At 41.5% G+C, this 24,558-nt stretch overlaps 1 long non-coding RNA gene across 2 annotated transcripts in view; it reads right to left on the bottom strand.

The window, feature by feature from the left end:
* Window positions 1-13,498, bottom strand: part of LOC118090244 (uncharacterized) — a 142,489-nt gene extending 128,991 nt beyond the window's left edge. Inside the window, exons 1-2 of one of the 2 annotated variants that reach the window (XR_015951661.1) lie at window positions 13,345-13,498; window positions 8,570-8,671 (exon numbers count right to left, since the gene is read on the bottom strand). This is a non-coding gene — a long non-coding RNA (uncharacterized LOC118090244). Of the gene's footprint in view, window positions 1-8,569; window positions 8,709-13,344 lie in introns of those variants that run through there. The other variant, XR_015951662.1, reaches the window with a different exon arrangement.
* Window positions 13,499-24,558: the final 11,060 nt, after the last annotated feature.

Raw genomic sequence — 24,558 nt, 5'->3', positions numbered from 1 at the left:
AGTTGATTAGAGAGCAGAGATTATTTCCTTGAGTGAGAGAACTGAAAAGAACTGGATGAAAGATAGCAGGAGGCATGGCAGCAATAAAAAGCCCTATGCCAAAGGACCAGTACCTTAGAAAGGAGAAAGGAGGAGGACTTTACAACTTGAACATTATTTATATTAAGGGGGAAATAAAGGTAAGGAAGTTCAGGACAAACAAAGGAGAAGATAGATAAATGAAGGGCTCAGTTAAAAACTTTGGTAAAGGAAGGTCCTTAGTTAATGGAACAGAAAACAGAAAAACAAAAACAAGAAATGAGAAAGAAAATGGAAAATGGAATAAATATGAAAATGTAATAGGATTCTATTGTAATGCACAACAAACAGGAAAGTGATCCCCTCCCATTCCACTCATAGCTGGTTGCTAAAAACCGACAACCAATATGTTTTGTTTTGCATTGTTTCTGTCAAATGATTTATTCAGGAATGCAAGCTAATGACAATGGGCACTACATCAAACAAGTATCCAAAGCTCATCCCAAACACACCTGGTGTCCTTTTTGAATTTTCATTTTGTCATATCATCACTAGTCTTAGCCATCTCATATCCTGCTAGATTTAAAGTGAACCTATGTTCAAAGTCAGCACTTGGAAGATGCTCTTTGGAAGCAAGCGCAAATGTCATACTCAGTGACATTTTCAGCCACCTCAATTTGTTATGATTTTCCATTTTTATGGAAGCAAAACTCTTCTGGACTTGTAGTCATTTGTGAGCTGGGATATATTCACAGAATGGATGTTGTAGGGCCTCCCTTGCTTTTATCTCCCCAGGCATCGTGCATTCTGAGTCTCACTGACGGTGCAACACAATGTTGTGGTGCATTTCAATATCCCTGCAGTATTGGCTACATTCAGCATCAATTTTTATGTGACCTTTTGAATTCTTTGTTAGACACCCTTCACGTGGCAGTAACATTATTAATGTAGATATAATTTGAATGTAACCATACTGCTTAGACAAGCAAGCAAACACTTGAAGAATAGATAGGACAGGGCAAGCAGAGAGGTCTCTATCATAAGAGAAAGTGATAGCATCTGTTATTCTCCCTTACGATTTCCATTGGTTTTCTTGTGTAATTTTTAAAGGGATCTAGCAAGTGTGGTTAAAAATAGTTCATTGAAAACCAAAACGCTGTGCCAAACTTTGCCTGCCTTTATTCCCTCTCCTGGTTTTTAATGTATGTAGCCTAGCTATGGAATCTTTCCAAACAAATCAAACACATCTAAAGTCAAACAACAGCACTGGTGGCTTTTATTCATGGACTAGGAGAATCCAGGACAAGTTAACAGCAGGTGGAACCCAGAGTAGATTATAGCCCAGGAACCAACAAGATATGGACAGGAGAAGCATTTTTGTTAAGAATCCTATATGTTATAAAAAGGGATGCATGCTGCCATGCCTGAAAGTATGGCATTAATAATTAAGCCATACAATCATTACTCCAGGATATTATTTCTTAAAGATCTCTTGCAAAGGCAATATGATTACATATGAATTATTTCAATTTTCTACCAACACAAAAAAAATAAAAATCTTCAGAAGTAGGAATTGAATTACGCTGTCCAATTTGCTGTAAAGTTCACAGTACGTGAAGAAATTAATCAAGGCTACCACCGCCCATTTTTATGGGGACATAAAATGATGTGAACTTCCATTTTTAATAAAGATGCATAGCACTTTTATGAAGACTGACTAATAACACTGTAATGAACTGAAAAGCTTCTGCAACACGAAGGAGGATTTTATTTTATTTTACTTTTGAGAGAGAGATTTACTGAATTTCTTGTTTTGAATCAAGGATGTGAAAAATCTATCTGCAAAATAGTCAGAGATCAATAGTCAGTGTTTGTACATGGCTTTTAACTTCACCTTCAATGATCTTTGACTTTTGTGGATGTCTATGGGCGCATTTGGAAGATTCTGTTTCTTCCTTCCACCATTTCCTTCAGTTTCAACTGCTGAAGTGCATCTCTCTCTCCCCCCTCTCTCTCTGTGTGTTGAACAATGGCCACACCTCTAACAGAATTTTGCAGATGCTACACAACCTGCTGAAATGATCTCCTATATATGTCAAATGAATTCATTAACATAAAGATTCACAATAGTTCCGCACATTGCACTGGTCACTTTGACACTATCAGTGCACGTCTCCCAGTTCAGGAGTGGGAGCAACAAAGGTAATGGCAAAGCACTATGCCTTACCTGGAATTCCCTGACCTATTTGTGTGAGGGACAAACTGCACTACTGTGCAGCTCCTGCCACACAGGTTGTGTGAGAGAGAAGAGGATCTGCACAGCTCCTGTTTCCTGCATTCACTGGCTAAGCAGTCTCAGCTTTTAGGACATTTTTTGCCCATGACCTCTTCCCACAATTTTGAGAGATGTGCGATTAGCCTTTCAAATCCTCACATTTGCATTATCTCATTAGTACCTCAGCTGCACTAATCTCCTAGTGTTATCTTCATCTCCAATTGATTCACTAAAGCAGTTCACTCTTGGTTCTTTCTCCCACATCTCTCCCTGGCTGTAGTATTACCGGTAGACTGAGCAAGGCACCTTGACTCAGGTGGCAGATTTGGGAAAACCATTTAGGTGTAACTGTCATGGTTTCAGACCAGGAATCCCTAGTTTCAGAGTCCTTCTGCAATTGTAGTCCATAGGGGGAGATGGCGACACACACACATCCTGACCAGTCCTTCCTATGTGAATCCACTTGCACCAGAGCCTGCAAATTGTCCCTGAATCCCATGAAGACTCTGCTGCCACCAGACGTGGATGACTGGGACAAAGACTCCTAAAAGGATCAGGAAAGACCTTAGGGACTTTCCTCAAACAGTCTCCAGAAATCAAGATCCTGCTGCCTAGAAGCAGCCAACGGCTGCAGGAAATGAATCATCCCTAAAACTGGCCAGATGCAGCACTCATGGGGCAGGATGTATAACCCAGAGTATTAAACTCTACAGTTGCTGCAAGACACCATTTTTCTGCCTCTGCTGAAGGACCGCTAACCATAGTTCTGAACCAGCGCCATAGTCTTTTCTTCGTTGCCTTGGCCTTTCCTTAGTTTCTCTCTGTATACCTGAAGGAGCATCTCTACCCCCATCATTCAGCCTGGCCACCGAGATCCAGCTCCGAGGGCCTTCTGTTGGCTCTCTCACTGTGAGAAGTGAAGTTACAGGGAACCAGGAATTTCTTGCTTGCTGTTCCTGTATGAAACAGAGTATCTTGCTTGGTGTTCAATACAGTATCTTCTATATGGGTCTTATATGCCAAGGTTTTTCATGTTTCTTTATGTTGGAGTGATTTTTTTTAAAGGCATGTGTTGTAAACAGAAAATTGATGACTTGTATTAATGATTTATATCTTAAATGGCATGGTGAAATCTATCACTGACGTGATAAGCTGCACATTATTCCCTATCTACATATAGCCTTGTAGCAATGCAATATCTGGCAGTGAATGTAAAAAATAAATTTTCCTTGGTTTTTAGGCATATCTCCCAAGTATGAGACATGCTTCACTTGTTTTTCAAATTTAGCTGCAAGTCATTTGAGGAATGCACTATGGTAAGTGTGTGAGAGAGGGGGGGATGAAGGGGGGAAGAGAAAGAGATGCATATGTTTGTATGTATATATATTTACATATGGGGAAATGATGTATTGCCCAGGTGTGTGTGTTCTGTACAATTTGATTTTTACTGCACAAGTGCTGAATGTACTGTCTGGTGCAAAATTTTGCGTAGCTAGAAGCAATGCTTTCATTTTTTTATTTGTTAAAAAAGCACCTTTTGTGGTTGCAAATTAAAGTTTGAGAACAGATGGGGAAAATATGACAAAATCAGAGCACTTAAAGATATTATTGGAGAAGATTTTCCAGTAGACAGAATGACTATGCCTTGGTGCCTTGTATCTTCGCTTTGCAATCTGTCTTTGGCTCCTACTTCTACAGCTTTCCTTTCCTAATCCCTAACCTTCCATTCTTCCAAGGGGCATAGTCTCCTTGTATCAGATCAACTCTGTGTGAATGCAGTCTTTTCATTTGTTGACCACAAACCACATATTACTGGCAGTTCATTATATAAGAATTGTCTACAAGATTCTAATCCATATCCCCATGTTGATATTTACATTGTAATGAAAAACTTTTGGTGCATTGTATCTCTGTTGACCATGAACATTTATGCCTGGATTGAGTGCTTGCTTCTTAATCTCACCTCCAACGAGCAGAGGAAGATCAGGTCATTTCACCCCATTTAGTCCACTAAGAATGGCATCCTGCACAAACAGGGGTAAGGACCATCTAAGAAATAATAGTTTGTGGTGTAGGTAGCATGAGCACTGGATGTGGACCTGAGATCTGAGCCTAAAGCCAAAAACTGCAGGTTCTGAGCCAGCATCTCCAGAGACTTTGATCTACCAAGGGACCTATTTCTCCCTACCCCCAGGGGCAAACATTGCTCAAAGTCTATTGACTAATGCAGACTTATAAATAGCAGAGACCATTGAAGTACTATACTCCAGGCCAGAGGCCTCTCCCTACAAAATATCCCCCTTCCACTTCTGCAACGGTGGTCCAATAATGGGAAAGCTGTGACTCTCCAGATATTTTTGGCCTCTGCTTCCATCAGTCCTGCGCCAGTATGGCCAATGATCGGGGATGCGGGGAGTTGTAGTCTAGCAACATCAATAAGACCACATATTCTCTACCAAACACACACAGAGACACAGGAAACCAAGCACCCTTTGGAACAATGCGTTTGTTCACTGTGACCTGTCCAGGGTACTGAAAGACCTCTTTTTGGCCATTCTTATTCTTTGATCTTGGATTGGACTCTGCCTGCCAGTTAGTTTTCAGCTCTCCCTAACAGCTGCAGACAGCTGGTCTTAAATGAATACTACCCCTAACAAAAGAGTGAAATGCAGTGAGAGCAAGCTGCTAGTTGTAACAGTTCAAAAGCCCTCTCTTCAAGTATTGTAATTTGAGAGTGTTGGGTGAGATTTTAGCTTATTTACAAAGCTATTGCACTACCAAATTTACTGTACGCTTGTGAAACACAGACCACTTATAAACACCATCTCCAGCTCCTCAAAATATTCCATCAAAGGTGTCTCCGATTTTTTTTCCATATCACTTGGGAAGACAGGCGAACTAATGTCAGTGTACTGGAAGAAGCAAATATCACAGTGTTGAAGCAATGAGTCTTCAACCTCAACTTCGTTGGATAGTTCTGGTGTCTGATTATTGTCTTCCAAAGCAACTACAGTACTCTGTTCCCAACTTAAGAATGGAAAGCATAATTGCTGGACAAAAAAAAGAGATTTAAAGACGCTCTAAAGGTGTATAAACACCGACAACTGGGAAAGCCTGCGAGCGTTCCAATTGGAGTATAGCCTCTACCAAAGGCGTCATGGACTTTGAAGAAGCACGAACTCGGGACGAAAGGGAGCAATGAGCTAAGAGGAAGGCATGTTTGGCAAATCCTCACCACGATCAACTGCCACCTGGAAACTTTTGCCCCCTATGTGGAAGGATGTGCAGATCCAGAACTGGCCTCCACAGTCACCTATGGACATGCTGTTAAGACCATATTCATGGAAGACAATTGTCACAGAGGATGCGTTGCGACTACTCTAAAGTAACGACTCTCCAGACCGTTGCCTTTTCATGCTTTTATTGTGTGCAGGCTATTTACAGTGCTAGAGCTGTACAGGGTACATGTTCTTAGTCTGACCCAGAACCCTGGAATGGTGCTTCCCGCGTTTTCTTCCAACATAAGAGTCTGGGCACCCCAAATCTCCTTCCGCGTTTCCTCCTGCGTAATTCCGGAACCGGAGGGGAAAAGGGTCTCCTTTCCATGTTTTCCTTCTCCCCCCTTTCCCCCGCTCTCTCTTCCTCTCTCACGTGCAGCAGAGGCTCTGCTATCCTGCCAGAGCCCTGTCTCCTACTTCCTCCTTCCCCACTGGACTCTTCCCCCTCCCCGCTGGCTCCGCTGCTGGTGGAAGAGCTGCTCCTCAAGATGGGAGGGGGCTCTCTGTACTGTTTTCCCCTCACAACAATCTTCTCAGATTGGCCAATTGAAATTAATGAACACAACTAAGTTAGATTCATTAATTTCAATGGGTCTACTCTGTGTAAAACTTAGTTGAATACCACCCAAGTTCTCTGAACGTTAGAAAGAGTTTGGTGGCCTTTGTTCAGTTTGCCTTCTGTTTATCCTTCAGTACACAGACCACCCTTTCTTATACATTTGTCCGACATCTCCAAATTCTATGCACCTATGTGAAGCCACCTGCATATTTCTGGGGTTGGACTAGATGGATTAGGGGTTGGACTAGATGACCCCTGGGTTCCTTTCCAACTCTACAATTCTATGATTCTAAGCAAGCCAGCCAAACAGAGCCACTAGCACAAGGCTTTTCACCTGTGCAATGGAACTGATCCATGTACACCATGGACCCTTCCCAGATCTGGTCAATAGGGCTGGTGGGGAACCCAGAGCAGTCAAGATGTCCATATATATAGAACATCTGGTTTTTGGTTCATACAAACACTCGAGGAGGAGGAGAAACTCCTCTTTGCAACACAACCAGCAACAGCAATAGCCCCAGAAATGAGTATACAGGTGAAATGGTTCACTTTATGTGGGAACTATTTAGTATACAATTACCACAAAAACAAGACTAGTAGAATGTTAGCAAGGAAAAAATGCTTTTTGTTGCCACATTAACAAGGCCTCGAAAGCATCTACACTAGTCATTCCCTGAGGCAGAGGGCATCTGCAGCTCTGCACAATTTTGGCTAAATCTGCAGCACAGATTTTTAAATGTTTTCCATTTATTTTATTACAACTTTTTGCAAAGCCTTATGTTTGATGAGGAAACAGTGGGTATGTTATTGTTCACAGTTTTGCTTGTTTAAAAAGGAAACACTCACTTTTCCGAATAGCTTCCCCTTGCCCCCACCTCCTGATGCCATGTGGAAATAGTCAGTCCATTTAAAAACTTAGAGCATGCAATGAACTAAAGAGAGGCAAGGCAGCAGGATGGAAGCAAAAGGGTCCCTTTCCCCATCCATATGGTTCAGGTTTGCATCTTGTCTGGCATGATAATGTGATAGTTGGCAGAATTCATGTTTAGCGTCTCAAGCAAATAACAGCCAATAAGTTGTAGGTTTAATATGCACGTGGAGATGTTCGTAGTATTCCAGACTGGCTGATTCTACAGCTGTAGTCAATCCAAAGTTGCTGCATGAATCCTTGTACAATGGAATCCCTGATGGTGAAAGTAAACTGGAGGCCCTACCCTGATGTAAGTATCCCCCATCTGCTGCACAGGTGTAGCCTAAGTAGTGAATTAGGATATGCAACATCCATTTATAAGGAACGTGGAAAATTAAACTGTATGCATTTCCTTCCTTCCCTCTTTCTATCCACATTATTTCACAAAGAAATCAGGGAAATTCATAAGCACTGTTTTGTGCAGATTTCTTCTGTCCAAATGGCTTAGATGACAGGAAGCATGGATATATTAACAAATTCACACTATATCAACGTCTGAATGACATTACCTGTAACCAGCAAGCAAGTGCGTACATTCAAACATTGGAAAGAAGTCTGTAGTACAAGCAGTCTACTGGGAGCTCTTCCTTTCCCTTCCACAATGCCTTGGAGGAGTCTTTCCCCTTTGATTTCTCATTATTCTTAGCTCCTTTGGCCTGGTAATATTAAGAAGTGCACAAAGCATAGGTGCCAACTCCCTGGGGCCCTGGGTGTCTGAGCACCCACAAAATTCCCCTTGAAGAGGCCGGGCGCCAACAAATTTTGGTGCCAGAGCCATGTACGCTGCATGGCACTCACAGTTGTGGGGCCAAGCTGGCACTCCTGCCACAGAGTCTACTGCAGGCTTCACACCTACATGGTGTAGCACTAATTGGCATTTTAGTGGATGTACAGACATTCTTGTGATCAAGGACTGTGCTTACTACAAACCAGTGGTGGACAATTAAATGGTCTATGGTTTGAGCTTTGCCCAGTTGATCTAATACACAATGCCAGATGTCCATATATCTTGTGTGTCTGCTGCAAATCATACTATTTGTGCAGGTGTACAATTGTCTTAGCAAATGAGTAGGGCAATGAGGAATATAAAGCAAAAAAGAAACAGACACACCTTGATACGGACATAATCTTCTGTACCACAGTGTGTGTGTGTGTGTGTGTGTGTGTGTGTGTGTGTGTCTGTGTAAGGCACATAAAGGATGTAATAATCTCTGACATGGATATAATGAAGGTGCAGAAAGTTGAACAGATGGAAGGAACGCTGGATCATGATCAATTTCCTTTATGCCTTCCACATTTTCAACCTATGTGTAATAAACGTGTATGGCAGGCACATATTTAATTAATAATGCGGTACATTTATAGGTAGACTAAATACATTTCATAAGATAGAAAACAGTCACAATGATGTGCAACAAAATGTATGTGATATCCTCTAGGCAGGTTTTATTTAAGTGCTTTGAACTTACCAGCCAAGACCAGTTCAGAAGAAAGAAGTCAATGCAAAGGAAACCGTGGCTACAGCTGGACTTTGGCCACTCTACTGGGCTTCTCAATGGAACATGAGATACCTGCAGACAAGGAAAAGGAACAGACTTGATTTTGCTGTCTCTGTCTCTGGCAGCAATGTTGCCCTCTGCAATAGGAGACAGGCAATGTTATGAAGAACTGTGGTCCAGCCCACTTCCCTTTCCCTTTCTGTCCTTTAGTCCATACAGTGGCCACAATGGTCATTGTAGGTCTCTTGTTTCTAGGGTTCCCCATCCCAAATGAACCTGTCAGTTATAGGATACATCTCCACCTAGTGGTACTATTTTTTCTTTACAAAGCACACAGTGCATGCTCATTTTGTGATGTGTGAAGCAGCCCACAGTTCAAAACTGGCAAGAGATATTCTTCATAGCAGAAGGCAGATAGATAGAGACACACATATATCTGATCTGTAGAATATTCCTTTTTGACCCCAAGATAAGAACTGTACGACATGACAGAAAGTGTCAGAATCTTTACAAAAAATAACTCCTTTAAAAACAAAATAAATAAAACTATCAACAAGAATAGCAACTGCTCAAAATTTATCTCAGAGCTGCCAAGAAGTGAACATTCATGGGAGAATGTTCTGTTGCTTTCAATGTTCTGTTGTTCACAAGGTGGACACAAATGCATACAGTTGGATGCTGACAACTTGACACATGTCTAATGAATCTAAAGCATGTGCACACACGCACAAACACACAAATTTACTAGGACTAGAAAAAACCCTTAAAAAAACAAAAGCCCTTCCAAACAAACCACTTCAAGAAGATTTAATAGCTATGTAGTTTTTTGTGTACCTTAAAATACCATAGATGCTTTGTTAAAAGTGACAGATAACATCTGTGTTGAAGATGCTACATTCTAACAGAGTGAGCTGCCGTTTGTTGAGTCCAGTGAGCAGATGTTGGAGGCCTAATGCATTGGTGACAAAAGGCTAGAGTGCTTTAACCTTCCGCATCGCTTCTGTCTAACACACAGCAGAGAAGGCTTTAATTTGACAGGTTGGCTAGGATATAGAGAATTCATCTCTGGCCACCTACAGAAGGGCCAAATCTAGTCATGAGAACAGTACTGTGTGGAGGGGGGATGAAGCAGCGGGTGAGAGTAGTTTGCTGTCTTGCACTAAGTGGAGAGCTACGTATACTGTTAATTTCTATAGAGATTTAAAAGGGTTCCCATTGGAAGTTAGTTAAGCAATTAAGTCGATTAGTCCTTTAATATGCAAGGAAATCTTTGAGTAAGGTGAGTTGGAAAGGGAGTCAGCAGCTCCTAGCACATTTTGGCTGTGCAAAATGTTTTAAACGCCTTTTTTCTCCCTGCGGTTGGGATGATGCAAGGGAGGAGAATTAAAATGAATGCACAACCTAATGGCAATTCTCATACAAGCTGCCTGTAAACAGAAACATCAGCATAAAACTTATGAATCTTAATTTGTGCCACTGAGCTAAAATTTGTATCTTTCTGCATTAAAGGAATATAGACATACAGCACTGTGTAGTGTCTACTTGCAATACAGAAAGCTGACATGGTCTTTCCAATTTATGGGAAAATTGACATAATTTTGCAAAAAAGGGGGGTGGAGAGGGAGAGAGAAGCAAAACCACTTGTGAACTAGATTTTGCATAATGGGATTAATTTGGTTGACTGTCACATCAGCTATGCTGTAGAATGCAAGTTAATCACAACATCGATATGATTTTTAAAGAAGAAAGAAAAATAGGGGGAAAGGGAGGAAGAAAAGGTACCGGTATTTTCCTCCCTTGTCTGATTCTCCTTTCATTTTAAAATACTTCCGATGTCTACTGTTATGTGGAGGTGCTATGACAAATAATGGAAGTCTGTTTTGCATTGGGCCCAAGAAGCCTGAAATGAGCTAGAGCTGGCCTCACTCTGGTAAGAAAATCATCAGCTTTTCCTGGATCATGTAAAATGGTTTTGCGGTAATGCTCTTAGCCACGCAATGGCTCGCTGTTTAATTTGATAACTGAGCTTTCTGCATTTGTCAAGGAGCACTGAAATGTCACCAACGCATGCTTATCTGAAACTTTGTGTTTCAGTTGTCACAGAATCCTGTCATTGCTAGGCCACTTACCTTGTCCTTTAGGTGGATGTGCGTGTACTGTGCCTGTACTGACTGCAATCAGCAACTAGGCCTAGCAAATGTGAGCCGGTGAAGGTGGCACCAAGGAGCCAATTCTAGGGTTAATTCAGTTCAAATGTTGATTGTGTCAGATTCATTTCAGGATCTGCATCTGGGACTATTGCCCTACATATCCAATGGATACCCAACTTCATATTTCAAATACAGCCACAACTGGTTCTCTCAACGTAATATTACTCATACGAATTGTATGTGTATTTGTACCCACATCAATCTTTTCCTTTTTTACTGGGGTTGTCAGAGGTTATTCCAATGGGCTATTGTAGTATCCCATTGCTACTGGAAGAGCAAATCATTTCTCCTTATTTTTGTCCTCATAGAGTTCAATTGTTCTTTGACGGAATAATTTCTTTGCTTAAGTGTTTTTCAGAAGCAAGCTCACCAGGAAGAGAAACACCACAAGGCACAGAAATGCCTTAGGGTCATTTAGCAGGGGTTTGTGAAGTCATTAGAAGTTGTGATTACCTGCTAGGATATTTCCATGTATCCTTTGTTGAATTCACTTAGTGGAGGAAACTCTGATATTTTACACAGGCTAGTTTAAAGGAGAAAGTGATATGTTGTCACTTACTGACTGTCTCTTACACAAGCACATATGGAAATAAAAGTAGTAGCTGAATGAAAATGGATCTCCCCATACCAGGGATGGAGAATCAGCAGCCCTTCAGATGTTGTTGCTCACCCATCAGCACCAATCAGCATGGCTAATGGTCAGTAATGATTGGAGCTATAGTCCAACAACAGCTGGAGGAACACAAGTCTCCCCGCATCCATAGGCAGAACAGTAGCATCAAGCTGTGGTCCTGAAAGAGAACTCAGAAGTTAGGTGTAAAGTTCCTGCTTTTGCAGGTGGCCTGACTAGCTATTTTTGTCACAGTTGGAACCATCAGTGAAGGAAGATGGGAGAATGTCAGGTGCGAGGAGGTGATCAGCAGAGGAGACACAGCAAGGCTCAGTGCACTACTGAGAGCAATTGAAGGCTAGGGACAGTATGACTCCATAGCAAACGAGACCCACAAAATTACAATGGATAGGGAACTGGTTACAAGTGGGGATTTAGTTAACTAATGAGTGAAGTTAATTCATGAATAAAGGTAAAGGTAAAGGGACCCCTGACCATTAGGTCCAGTCATGACCGACTCTGGGGTTGTGCACTCATCTCGCATTATTGGCTGAGGGAGCCGGTGTATAGCTTCCAGATCATGTGGCCAGCATGACAAAGCTGCTTCTGGCGAACCAGAGCAGCACATGGAAACGCCGTTTACCTTCCCGCTGTAGCGGTCCCAATTTATCTACTTGCACTTTGATGTGCTTTCGAACTGCTAGGTTGGCAGGAGCTGGGACCGAGCAACAGGAGCTCACCCTTTCGCAGGGATTCGAACCGCCGACCTTCTGATCAGCAAGCCCTAGGCTCTGTGGTTTAACCCACAACACCACCTGTGTCCCTGTAATTCATGAATAGAGGAACAGAATTATGAGGGGTTCTGTAACTAAAAAAGAGTGGACATAATACTTACTAACTGTGTGTGCTCTTTGGTGAGAAAGATCCTGGAGGAATAAGGGATTCATCAGACCCCCTCATCTAATGTTTTTGAGGTTCTGATGTTATGAATTCTACTCAGTATTGATCCAGAGCAGAACTCCAATGTACAGTTAGGGTAAAAACTTAAACCCATTGCAGGATTTCCCCAAAATAGACCAGAGGCAACTGTATTCTATCCAGCAGTGTTTACTACTGCTACTGAAGGCTAATGAGCACAAAGGTCACAAATCCATACATTCAGGATTGGCACTGTCCATAAGAAATCCAGTGGCAACAGACCTAACCTAAACTTCTAATAAGACTAAAACCTTAACGCTAAGCATACTTTGTACAGAACACCACACCAGAAGGAAAGGAAGACAGAAAGTAGAAAGTCAGGCTCCTTCTGGTCTATTATTATAGTCAGCATGACCTTGAGTGAAAGAGATAACAGAACCAGTCCAAACAAGCTATTCAGTTTCTACAAAGGAATAAGCCAAACATCAAGAACCTTCTGTCTGTTTTTAAGGCAGAATAGAAACTTGCTTGTCGGCTAGAAACCTCCAGTTTGCACTAGTTTGTATCACACAGAGAAGCTTCCAGAACCCTCCTGAATCAATTAGAAAAGGAAAGATCTCTACATATCAGATCAATACTTTCTTCACCAAAAAAATGCAAACTGACATCTGAGGGGATGCTGACCCACAGCGAAACCCTTATACTGAGGAGAAAGCAGTGAAAAATCTTACACCAGGGATGAAGGAAGGGGGAAGGAATGAAATTATGGGGTGGGAAGAAATGTAAAGTTGAATTCCAAAAGACATTCAGGGAAAAGGAAATAAATTGCTTATGGAAATAGACAAAGAAAAGAAGAGAGGGTTTAGAGACAACCCCACTGCAGAGTAGTGTTAAATAGGTGTGCTATGGTTGCATTCTTTATACATTTACCAGTTTGACTATAAATAAAGTTATATCTTAAAAATGTAAGAGGAGACCTGCTGAACCAGTCCAAAGGCTTATCTTACACAACAGCCTGTTCTCACAGTGGCCAACCAGATGCCCATGGCAGGAACTGAAGACAACAGCTCTCTCCCCACTTGCGACTCTCAGCAACTGGTGTTCAGAGACAGCTGTAAGAACAAGTGTGGCCTGCAATGCTCTGCATCAGTTTGACTGGTTCTATAGGAACAAAAGTACAGTATGTTAAAACAAAGCTATTTGTTGCCCATCCACTCTAAAATGGGAATCTAAAAATGGCTGGTAACTTGTTTCATTTTCACCAAGGTGCAGAAAATGTTCAGGCATAACAGCTCCTTCAGAGTGGATTAAGCCTACCAAATATTACACAGATACACCCAATAGTTTCCATGCAGGAAACCCTAAAAGCTTGACTTTTAAAACAAGATGTTTTCATTTTGTGTCAGAATTGGATTCAAATTGCAGGCATGGTCACCTGTTCTGAGGGAATGAAGCCTGCTAATTTTTTTTAAAATAATAGCTGCAATGCCGGTCCTTCAAGGATAGACTTTCCCATTTTGGATGGGTACAATAGGAACTCAGCTAGACTGGTAAAGAAAAAGCGATGTATAAGTTTTATATATGTGATATAACATTGTGTCACCAGATGGCGCTGTGGAGTCCCATTCGTCTCTACCTATTTTCCCTGTTTAAATTTACAACACATTTAACTGTGTTATTTGATGTGTCTAATTCCAGCCTAGGAATCAGAGTGGGTGAAGGTGGCAATATATGAAAAAAGAAGAAAAGAGCATGGCTCCTCAGGAAAGACAGGGGTGGGGGAAAGATCACACGCCCATGCAGGGAACCTGTTACCCTAACAATTGTTGGTGGAGGTGGGCTTCTATCCTACCCCCATGGATTTCTGGTGATACAACCAAGATCTGTCAATAGACTTGAATAGAGGATGGCATTGTACCATCTGAAAAACAAACTCAGTTTTTAATTCCTTGACTGTGAAAGGATTGCCCTGGGGAGATAATTCACTGTGATTAAAAGCTAGGCCTGTCTGACAAAACAAAAGATTTTCTCCATGTCTCCACCCCCTTCACTTCTGAGCTCTGGGCATTTCCCCAGTCAACTTGGGCTCCCCCCCCCTTTTCTCATGGGGGGGGTAGGATGGGGGGGAGGAAGTGTATTTTTTGGACAGCTGATGCCATAGAGCCTTTTTTATTAACACAACAATCCAAAATGTAAGAAACTTCCCCAGATCACCTTGATTCATCTCATAATTTGGTCTACACACCCCTAGGATACAGCACCCCCCCCTTATTTTCTATGGCTTCTTTGCTCTCTGTGGGCATCCTGAAGAGGAGATTCTGCCATTGAGCACTTTGGTTATAATGGACTTAAAGAATGTGCTTAAGAAATTGATCACATCATGATTGTGGTGACAGTGAACAAGAAATAAAGAGCAGGTGGCATATCTGTGGGACTTGTGTTTGTAGTGTATCATGTCAGCGATGCTTTAAGAACCTCATATCACTGAAAGGCCTATTAACATTTCTTCATTTCTTTCTTGCATCTCCCTCCCTCCCTCCCTTTCTCTCCCTCTCCCACCCCACCCCCCACCCTCTCCACACTTTTCAAGGAGCAGCACATACTATCCAGTACAGGCTCACACTGACTAGGTTAAACAATTACACTACACTAATTGGCCTGTGTCGGTCTTGATGAGTAGGTAAACAAATGCTGCACGGGAAAAGCTGAGACAAATTGTATCTAATTAAATTGATGAAAAAAAGTGACAACGACAACAAAGAAAGCAACATTCACAGTTGCAAATCACAATGCTTATGTGAAAGCACACACCTCTTATCAAAATCTGCAATTCTGCCCTGGGTGCTGGAGAGAGGAAGGCTGATGAGCCATCCCTCCCCCACACATTCGAGAAATCCCTTAATTATAGCATATAAAAAGGATTGGCTACCATCTATGTTCAGCCATATGAGCTCCTGTGTGTGTGCTCCATGCATATACAATATGTGCAAGGGAAAGTAGTGGTGACTCGCCCACATTGCTAAAAGGAAAAGGTTTCTCATTTGTTCTTGCAAATTACTTCCTTCCTCCATTTATATATTTACAGGTGCTTCAGCTGTTCCAAAGAAGCAGCAAAAGAGGAAGCACAATTATGCCGGTGCTTCCTTTACACCTGCTTCTGAACTTCATCAAAATAAGAGCGATGTGCACTCTTGCCACTACAACAGAAGAACATGCACTGTCCACTTCATACAAATGTCTCATATTTAATCTTTCTTGGAACCATTGAATCGGCTTTAAGCATTAGGGCTAAGGTCAGAATGGCTAGCTTTCGATACACAAGGGGGGGGGGGAACCTTCTCATTTGCCATTGCAGCTGCCCACCTTGCTCTATAATAAATGTGAACGTTTAAACTTCACAATTGCTTTCAAATTTTAAGAATAAAAAATATATGCAAAATTAATTTAGCTTTCTGGTTTATTTTGAATTTGGAGAAGACTCAACTCAACCAGATTAGGACTGATATGATACTTTCTTCAAGGAAGATAACTGTGTGTCTTCTCTGGACCAACAGCACCAGGAGCATGGCACTAAATCAGACCCTGAGCTGATTCAGTCAGTAGCCATATAACTCGCTCACTTATTTATTTACCAACCACTTTTCCAGAAAATGTATCAAGGTGAAATATAATAAATCACGTACCATTAAATACAATAAAGAAGTTTGGTAAAAACAAAAGCAAGCTTTGGAGCATGGAAACAGATATCAAATCATAGCTCAAATGCCACCATGAAGAAGTTTTCAAGCAAGCAATAATGGACTCATGTCTAGGGAATTAAAGTGGCTCTGTGGGTGTGTTTTTTCTAAATATTCACTGGAGGGGTTGGTACCTTACAGGCCAAAGATATCTGCGATCAGATACTGGCTCCCTGCTCAGCTTCGGCCACCAGTCAGAGAAGGGAGTTACAAGCGGTTCCATCTAGGACATTGCTGGTAATTCTTTAGTTTAGGAAGTCATGTGCTGCTACATGGTACCAATGGCTGACATAAAGTTTCCAGAGCTGCTGTCTGGTGAACCTGTCCCTGAAGAAGGCCATCAAGTTTCTCCTCTGTGTCGTGGCACTACTGGTCTTCACCCTTATTTTAGTACCCTGCCAATCTGACTTGGGATCCCAGCCTTCAGCTTGTCTCTATGCCTGCTTGCTGTGCATCCGCCTCTCCTATTCAATACTGTACAGTGGTACCTCGGTTTAAGTTCACAATTGGTTCCGGAAGTCCGTACTTAACCTGAAGCGAACTTTCCCATTGAAAGTAATGGAAAGTGGATTAATCCGTTCCAGACAGGTCCGCGGAGTACTCAAACTGAAAGTACTCAAACCGAGGCATACTTAAATTGAGGTACCGGTATGACTCACCTTATATAACCTGAATCCTTGCAAAAGAGATTCCAAGGTCCTTGGAGGAGGCAGTAACTGGTGTGCAAATCAGGAAAGCACTTGTAAATGGACGAAATCAATGCCAATTCTGGCATTTGATACAGTAAATCACCAAATAGTGACAAATTATTTGCAATACCTTGCTTAGGTTATTTGGATTGGCTCCAGATAGAGGTGGAACTCGACATTTTGTTGGCAAATGTGTGACCCCAAGCATTATTATTTATCACCAAGATCCTACAGCACACTTTACAACATAATGCAACTGCATTACAGAGATGGTGGGCAAGCATAGACCAAATGTTGCTTGTGTAGGAGGATCAGCAGATGCTGAATCCCTGCCATGACCATCTGATTCTCCTCAGAAAATGCCTACTGGGCCATATTTACGTATAATTTAGGACGCTGCCTGTGGGAGGACTTAAACTGCAGGGGCCTTTCTAGAGTAGAATTAAATAGCCCCTGTTCTCAGTCGCTATCACCTACAAGTGCCTTCCCACTCCCCAAACTATATTTATGAAGAGAATTAATTGTGGAATTCTGTGCTTCTCTCATAACATCTACAGTTCTTTCTGTGGGGCATCAGCAAAGCTGAAATAATTGGGGAATGTTGTTCTGCCACTTGGGAAGTTGACCTACAGTGTCCCACAGGCTTCAACATTATCACTCCTGTTTATGTCCTAGGATGTTCAAATGCGCCTTTTAAAAACACACACAAAAAATATAAAGCTTTAACAAGAAGAAGAGGAGCCATGGCTGTACACTAAGCACTGCAGAGTCCCTTCTGCAGTAGACTTGATGGACCAGGCCTGACAGTGCCCATAGGACTTCTATGTGTGTACTTACGTCAGGTTTTCTGAGGCATCACACACTGGGCCTCGGCTGCTGTCTCAAATACCTCAGGTCTCTCTATCACACCTTACTGATTACTTTATCTCCCTCAACAGCAGCAGCACCCATGCAGCAGAATATCACACGATGTTTCACTCACTTCTAAATGTGCTTATTCTCCTCAGTGAGCGCGCAGCTCTAAAGCCTCTTCACTTTTACCTCAGCCAACATTCATTCACTCTTCCTTCTCTCCGCCGGACTCAACCGTCTTGGTTGTCTATGTTACTTGCTGGTTGCCAGCCATGGCTCTTCTTTTTTAAAAAAAAAAAAACACAAATGAACAAACCCTGCAACTTTAGATTATTATTTCAACAAAGCTGTGAGAGATACTGATTTGGCAAAGGTAACTTGGACTTGAGTCTCCAACACATAAGCTGTCCACTGTACAGCTACTGATAGCTAACTTAAGTCAAATGCCGGTTGCATTAACATGTGGATTGATTCATTAATTTACACCTAAGCCTGAAAAGTAGAGAGGGAGTCTGAGTTCCCTCAGATATTGCTGGATTCCAAGTCCCATTATTCTTGATCATTGGTCAGACTGCCTGGGACTGATGGGAGTGAGAGTCTAATAGCATCTGGAGGGCCAAAACTCACTCCAACTGTAGAAAAATCACCCAGGCTTCATATTAAAGGAATGCTTGGCAAAATGATGTGCAAATAAATAACTGATTTTTGCAAGGATACTGTTGGAAAGACCTTCTTATCGACCATATCTCAAGGTAACAGCAGCAGCAGCAGCAGCAGCAATAAAATGAATAAACAAATTAAATAATAATAATAATAATAATAATAATAATAATAATAAGCCTCAAGCCTGTTGCATTCCTAGTTTTAATGAGGAAACAATAAGGCGGTGATAAGCTGGCAGCTGCATTTTTAGCTAACATTCCTCTTTTTAAATTTTACCTCAGTAGTGGAATCAGGCTATATTGGTGGGTAATTTTCCATGACAAAAGATGAGGAACTCACCAGCAAATTCCCTTCCACTAGTTGTATTGGCATCCCGTTCTTGCTGCCTAGTACAGTTAAGTTTTTTAGATACTTTACTTGCATTTCTAATTCAGTTATTCTTCTGAAATTTATTCAAAGGATTTATGCTTATGAAATTATAATATAATGCTGCCTATATGCCAATGAGCTGCAGGCAAAGAAAATAATTTTCTTCAATTTACAGTTATGAGGCTGGAAGAAAATGATGCCTTCTTATCACCTCTTTTTCTTTGTATGTCTCTCTCTCTCTCTCTCTCTCTTTTTTAGTCTTCAGAAGGCAGGAACTGATGATGAATTCTTAAGCAGATCACACTGATAATTGTATTTCAGAACTGTCATCTCTGAGAAGACTGTCCACAGAGGTGTCGCAGTTCACTTGAGCTATTTGTGTCATTGCTTCTCCAAGAGCTCAGCCCTCCATAATATTTTTTTTAAATAATAAAGAAGCACCTTAAATCACTGCGGATATTGTTAAGTCTTCTGAAAGGATTATTAGATGGGGGGATTTATAGATGACACTTTTTAACAATTAAACAGGAAAACGTTAATGAAGTTAAGTTGCCTTTTTTGTACTGCAACCATACAGGTGTACATGTATTCAGATATAATATTTATAATATTTTATACATATACATATACATACATACATATATTAAAATATTCAAGTCAAAAATTGGGGGTCATCTTATACACGGATGGTGAATGCACAGGGGCTCTGGCTCTGATGTGGGTGGCATGGGCTCAGGTTTGAGCTCTTGAAATATGGCAACCCTAACTTTGGGAGAACCCCCCAAAAAAGCTCAAAGTTCTTCTGTTTGATCTTTAAAATATTCATTTCTTAATTTTGGGTTCAAAAAAAGAGAGGCCGTGCTATACATGGGGGCGTCTTATACACGGAAAAATACGGTAATTGTGACTGGGTTTTTGTTTAGAACATTCTTAAATGAAACTTTGCTGTTCAGAAATAAACTGTGGTGGGGACTTTAATTCATCAAACAAAATCAAACCAAGATTTTTGAAGGCCACCCAAACTTATCATTCTGAGTAGCCTTCTGGAATGAATGAGCTTAGCCGGTTGTAAAATAAAGGTAAACAATGTTTGCCTAATCCTGACTTTCTCTGGCAGGGCCATGGTGTAATATACAAACTCACAATTGTGTGCATGAAAGGGTTAACCTGAGCTCAGGTTATCAGTGTGTAACAGGCTCTCTGTAGCCTCTGCTCCCCCACTTCTTGGCTTTTTCTTGGTTTTGCTTCCTGGAACAAGCAAAGAAGGAGCTATGTGACTTAGGCGTCTAGCTTTGCAAATGCTGCAAGTGAATGGAATCTCTCCAAAAGGGAGATTTTAAAGCCTGCGTCTTTGCTAACCCAAAGATTGCATGAATTTTTGTTTGTTTGTTTTGTAAGGAAACTTTTCTTTTTAAGTCATTTGGAAACGTTTTTCATCTGTGTTTTACTGCTACCGGATGGAGACTTGTTTGCTGTAACTTCTGGAAACTCTTGTGAGTCAAATAAAAAAATTCCTTCAGTAGCACCTTAAAGACCAACTAAGTTTTTATTTTGGTATGAGCTTTCGTGTGCATGCACACTTCTTCAGATACTGAAGAAGTGTGCATGCACACGAAAGCTCATACCAAAATAAAAACTTAGTTGGTCTTTAAGGTGCTACTGAAGGATTTTTTTTATTTTACTTCGACCCAGACCAACACGGCTACCTACCTGTAACCAAATCTTGTGAGTCAGTCATTCACTTACTTAAAAAGCTAAGTGTCCAGCCCAAGTATTTTCATGGGGAATGTTTGCTTAAAGACTTATATAATGCATTTAGGTATGTTATTTTCACTAATATATTCATCTTTATGCACATTTCTGCCTGATGTGTGCATTTTTGTAAACATTGTTTGGCTGGAAATCTGCACCACAAAATTCTGGGAGTGTGAATTTCAGAGGATCATAGAATTGTAGAGTTGGGACCCTGAGGGTCATCTATTCCAACCTCTGCAATGCAGGAATATGCAGGTGGCCCAGATGGGGATCGAACTGGCGACCTTGGTGTTATCAGCACCATACTCTAACCAGCTAAGGTAACTGGTGTTTACGGCTGTGTTTTAGTAGTCGCAGGGTAAATTTGTCTTTAAATGAGAATTGAATGGAATCCCTACTCTCTGGCAAGTGGGGTTTGAACTTCAGCCTGTCAGATACAACCCATCTTACATTTGTTTCCAAATAGTGAGTCCTCTTCACATAAAACAGGTGCTGAATGCTAGTCTTGTGTTACAGCAAATTAGGGCCCTAATCAGTAGCATAAAACACTTTTTTCATACCGGCAGTCATCCTTGCTGACATATATTCAATCCCAATGTTCACTGGTGAGCTAAAATGTGACACTTCCTTCTTCAGATTGATATACATAATCCATTTCCGCAAGGCAAAGTTCTCATACCAGTCATTCCATTCTTTACATTCTGTTGATTATTGGAAAGGAAACAAGGCTTTCTCAGAAATAAAACCTTCCCAGTGAAGGCATTCTTTTCCTTCTTCCCCAAATTGGCTTTTAGATAGAGCTCTTCATATACACAGGCACTGTGATAATCAATGTAAGTGAACTTGGATTACAGGTTTGATTTTCATTCAGGGTCACATCTCACATTATAATCTCCCTGGGTATTAGTATTAATCATATCATAACTGATAAATGATGAGACATTAAAACAAAAGTTATATACCTCATTGTGTATGAATTTATGAGCACACAATGCTCATAAATTCCTGACGTATGCACCTAGACCAAATGCCCCTGCCATGCAGTCGCTTTGCCATTCACACATTTGAAATGACATGCCCCCCCCCAACATGACAATTAATAATAGCTTAGGAAAGCAGTTTAGGAGCATCTTTTTATGCTAACTTTTATAGATCCCCTAAATGACTGTGCCCTAGAACAGTTGGTCCCAGAAATGACCAGAAGGGAATGACCCTGAACTTAGTCTTAAGTGGTAACCATACCTGGTGTGAGATGTTGAACCAACTAGGAACAGTGACTACAGTGCTATAAAATTCAACATATATGTAAGTGGGCAATTGCCAAGGAAACCCAGCACAGCTACAGAAGCATTAAATAACTATAGTAAAGGTAAAGGGACCCTGACCATTAGGTCCAGTCGTGACCGACTCTGGGGTTGTGGCGCTCATCTCGCATTATTGGCCGAGGGAGCCGGCGTACAGCTTCCAGGTCATGTGGCCAGCATGACAAAGCCACTTCTGGTGAACCAGAGCAACACACGGAAACACCGTTTACCTTCCCGCTTGGAGCGGTACGAATGCGTCTTGCGAATCGCGGTTTCCCGTAGGAATGCATAGGAATGAAATTTAATTAATGCATTCCTATAGGCAAAAAAAGAAATTTCAATGCATCCCTATGGGGAACCGCGATTCGCAAGACCATTTTTTTCACAAAACGAATTGACTTGCGGAACTAATTAAATTTGTCTTGCGAGGCACCACTGTAGTATATATGTATTTATGGATTATGGATGGATAGACAGACAGATGGATGGATAGACATAGATAAATCACCCCTGTACCTGATACTGTAACTGGAAATGTCACATGATTTCTTAAAGAATTGGTCCAGGGGGAAACTCAGGAAATACACGTCAGTTAGCTAATCACATTTTCCAGGAAAACTGGTATAAATCATTACTAAAGCATATAGAAGGACAAGTCTTGCTGAGGAAGAACCAGTATGAATTCTGCAAGGGTATGTCCTGTCTCATAATACTAGAACCCAAGGTCATCCAATGAAGCTGTATGTATGAAAATTCAGAACAGACGGAAGGAAGTACTTCTTCAAACATTGCATCATTACACTCTGGAATTCACTAACACAAGACACAGGCTACCAACCTGGATGGCTTTAAAAGTAGTCCAGACAAACTCATGAAGGATAAGGTTATCTGTGGCTACTAGCCATGATGGCAGTGTACTGTATCAGAAACAGCATGCCTTTGAATACGTTTCTGGGGAGTACAAGAGGGAAGAGTGTTGTTACATTCGTGTTCTGTTTGTGGGTTTCCCATAGGCATCTGTGCTGACCCTGATGGCCTGATTCAGCAGGACTGTTCTTAGGTTATTAAAATAATATTTTTAAATATACACGTATAGGGATCCTTAGCGATACAGCAATGTCAATTGTCCCATTATCCTTAGCTATGGCTACATGTACTGAGAGGGTTAAAGGAAAGTCCTGCTGTTTCATTCCTGGTCATTCCAAGGAAAGCTATCTCACTGCATGAGCCAAATTCCCCTCCATGTCACATTACAGATTGGCAGCAGAAGTAATCCAAGAGAAATCTAAATCCTTGCTAATCAGGAGTGCCAGCACATGTTACAAATATGAAAATCTGAGATGGGGCTATCCTTTCTCTTGGCTCAATGGCTTAGTGCTAACAGCTATAAACTTTAGCTAATCACCCAGGCTTGCCCATGTTAGAATGAGCAGCACTTTATTAATCAGGCTTTCTGAAGATGGTAACAGCAATTTGATGGTGTAAGTCATTTGCTCTTTCTTTATAGCCTGCCCTTCATCACAGGATTCAGGGTGGGGTGCAACACAATTAAAACATTTAAAACAATTCACATACAGTACAGTACATCCTTAAAATTATAATCCATAAAGACCCATAGACCTACAGAACATGCTCCTTATTTTACTGCGGTAGTAAAAGTAATACTCACATTAATACTACCATACTAGTAACACCAATACTACAAAAGCCAGGCAAGTCAGTCTTTACCTCATGCCAAGATGACGTTTGTGCTTCCAGAGGGAGGGCATTCCAGAAGGAAGGACGACCATGGAGAAGGGACTATCCTGTGTCACCACATAATGCTGAGATCTAACAACATGAGCTAATACAGGGAGAGACATTTCTTCACATATTTGGGCCCAAGTCATTTGGGACTTTATAGGTCAGCATGAATAACTTTCAATCCAGCCCTGAAGTACAAGTAGATCTTTTACAATCAGTGTTACATGATTCCAGCTGGCAACACCAGTTAACCTTCTGGCCACTGCATTCTGCCAGTGTGAGCGCCAGTGTGGTGTAGTGGTTAAGAGCAGTAGGCTCGTAATCTCGTGAACCGGGTTTGCTTCTCTGCTCCTCCACATGCAGCTGCTGGGTGACCTCGGGCTAGTCATACTTATTTGAAGTCTCTCAGCCCCTCTCACCTCACAGAGTGTTTGTTGTGGGGAAGGAAGGGGAAGGAGAATGTTAGCCGCTTTGAGACTCCTTCGGGTAGTGATAAAGCGGGATATCAAATCCAAACTCTTCTTCTTCTTCTGGCTGTAGCTTCCAAACCATCTTCCAGTGCAGCCTCATGTAAAGCACAAACAGGAAGTTACCATAATGATAGGAAGTGGTCAGACTATCTCTGTTCAGGAACAGCTGTAATTGATGAAGTACTCCATATCACCAGGACCTCAGGTAATCAAGGAGTACCCCCAAACTACACAATTGTTCGTTGAGGGAGAATGCAACTTCATCTAGAACAGGCAGCTTACCTACTTTCCAGGGGCAAGAACCATCCAGGCACAAGGACTCCCATCATGTTGGGATTTGATTTCAGTAGTTTGGCACTCTTCCAGCCCCTTCTTCATTGCAGACACCAGTCTTGCACCTGCAAGCCTCACCACAACTGCAAGGAGATCATTGGCTCTATCCATAGCCAAGACTGGATTATTGCAATGTGCTTTATGTGGGGCTTCCCTTGAGCTTGATCTGGAGCCTGCAGTTAGTGCAGAAGCCTGATTGCTGACAGGAGTGAGACCTTGTTACTGTATAACACCTGTGCTCAGAGATCTGCATTGATTGCAGTTCTGCCACTGGGCTACATTCAAGGTATTGCTATTGGTATACAT

Source organism: Zootoca vivipara, chromosome 8, assembly GCF_965207765.1.
Source record: "Zootoca vivipara chromosome 8, rZooViv2.hap1.1, whole genome shotgun sequence".
Classification (NCBI taxonomy): Eukaryota; Metazoa; Chordata; class Lepidosauria; order Squamata; family Lacertidae; genus Zootoca; species Zootoca vivipara.
The sequence above is the reverse complement of the archived record's forward strand: the minus strand, read 5'-3'. Positions and strand labels throughout refer to the sequence as shown.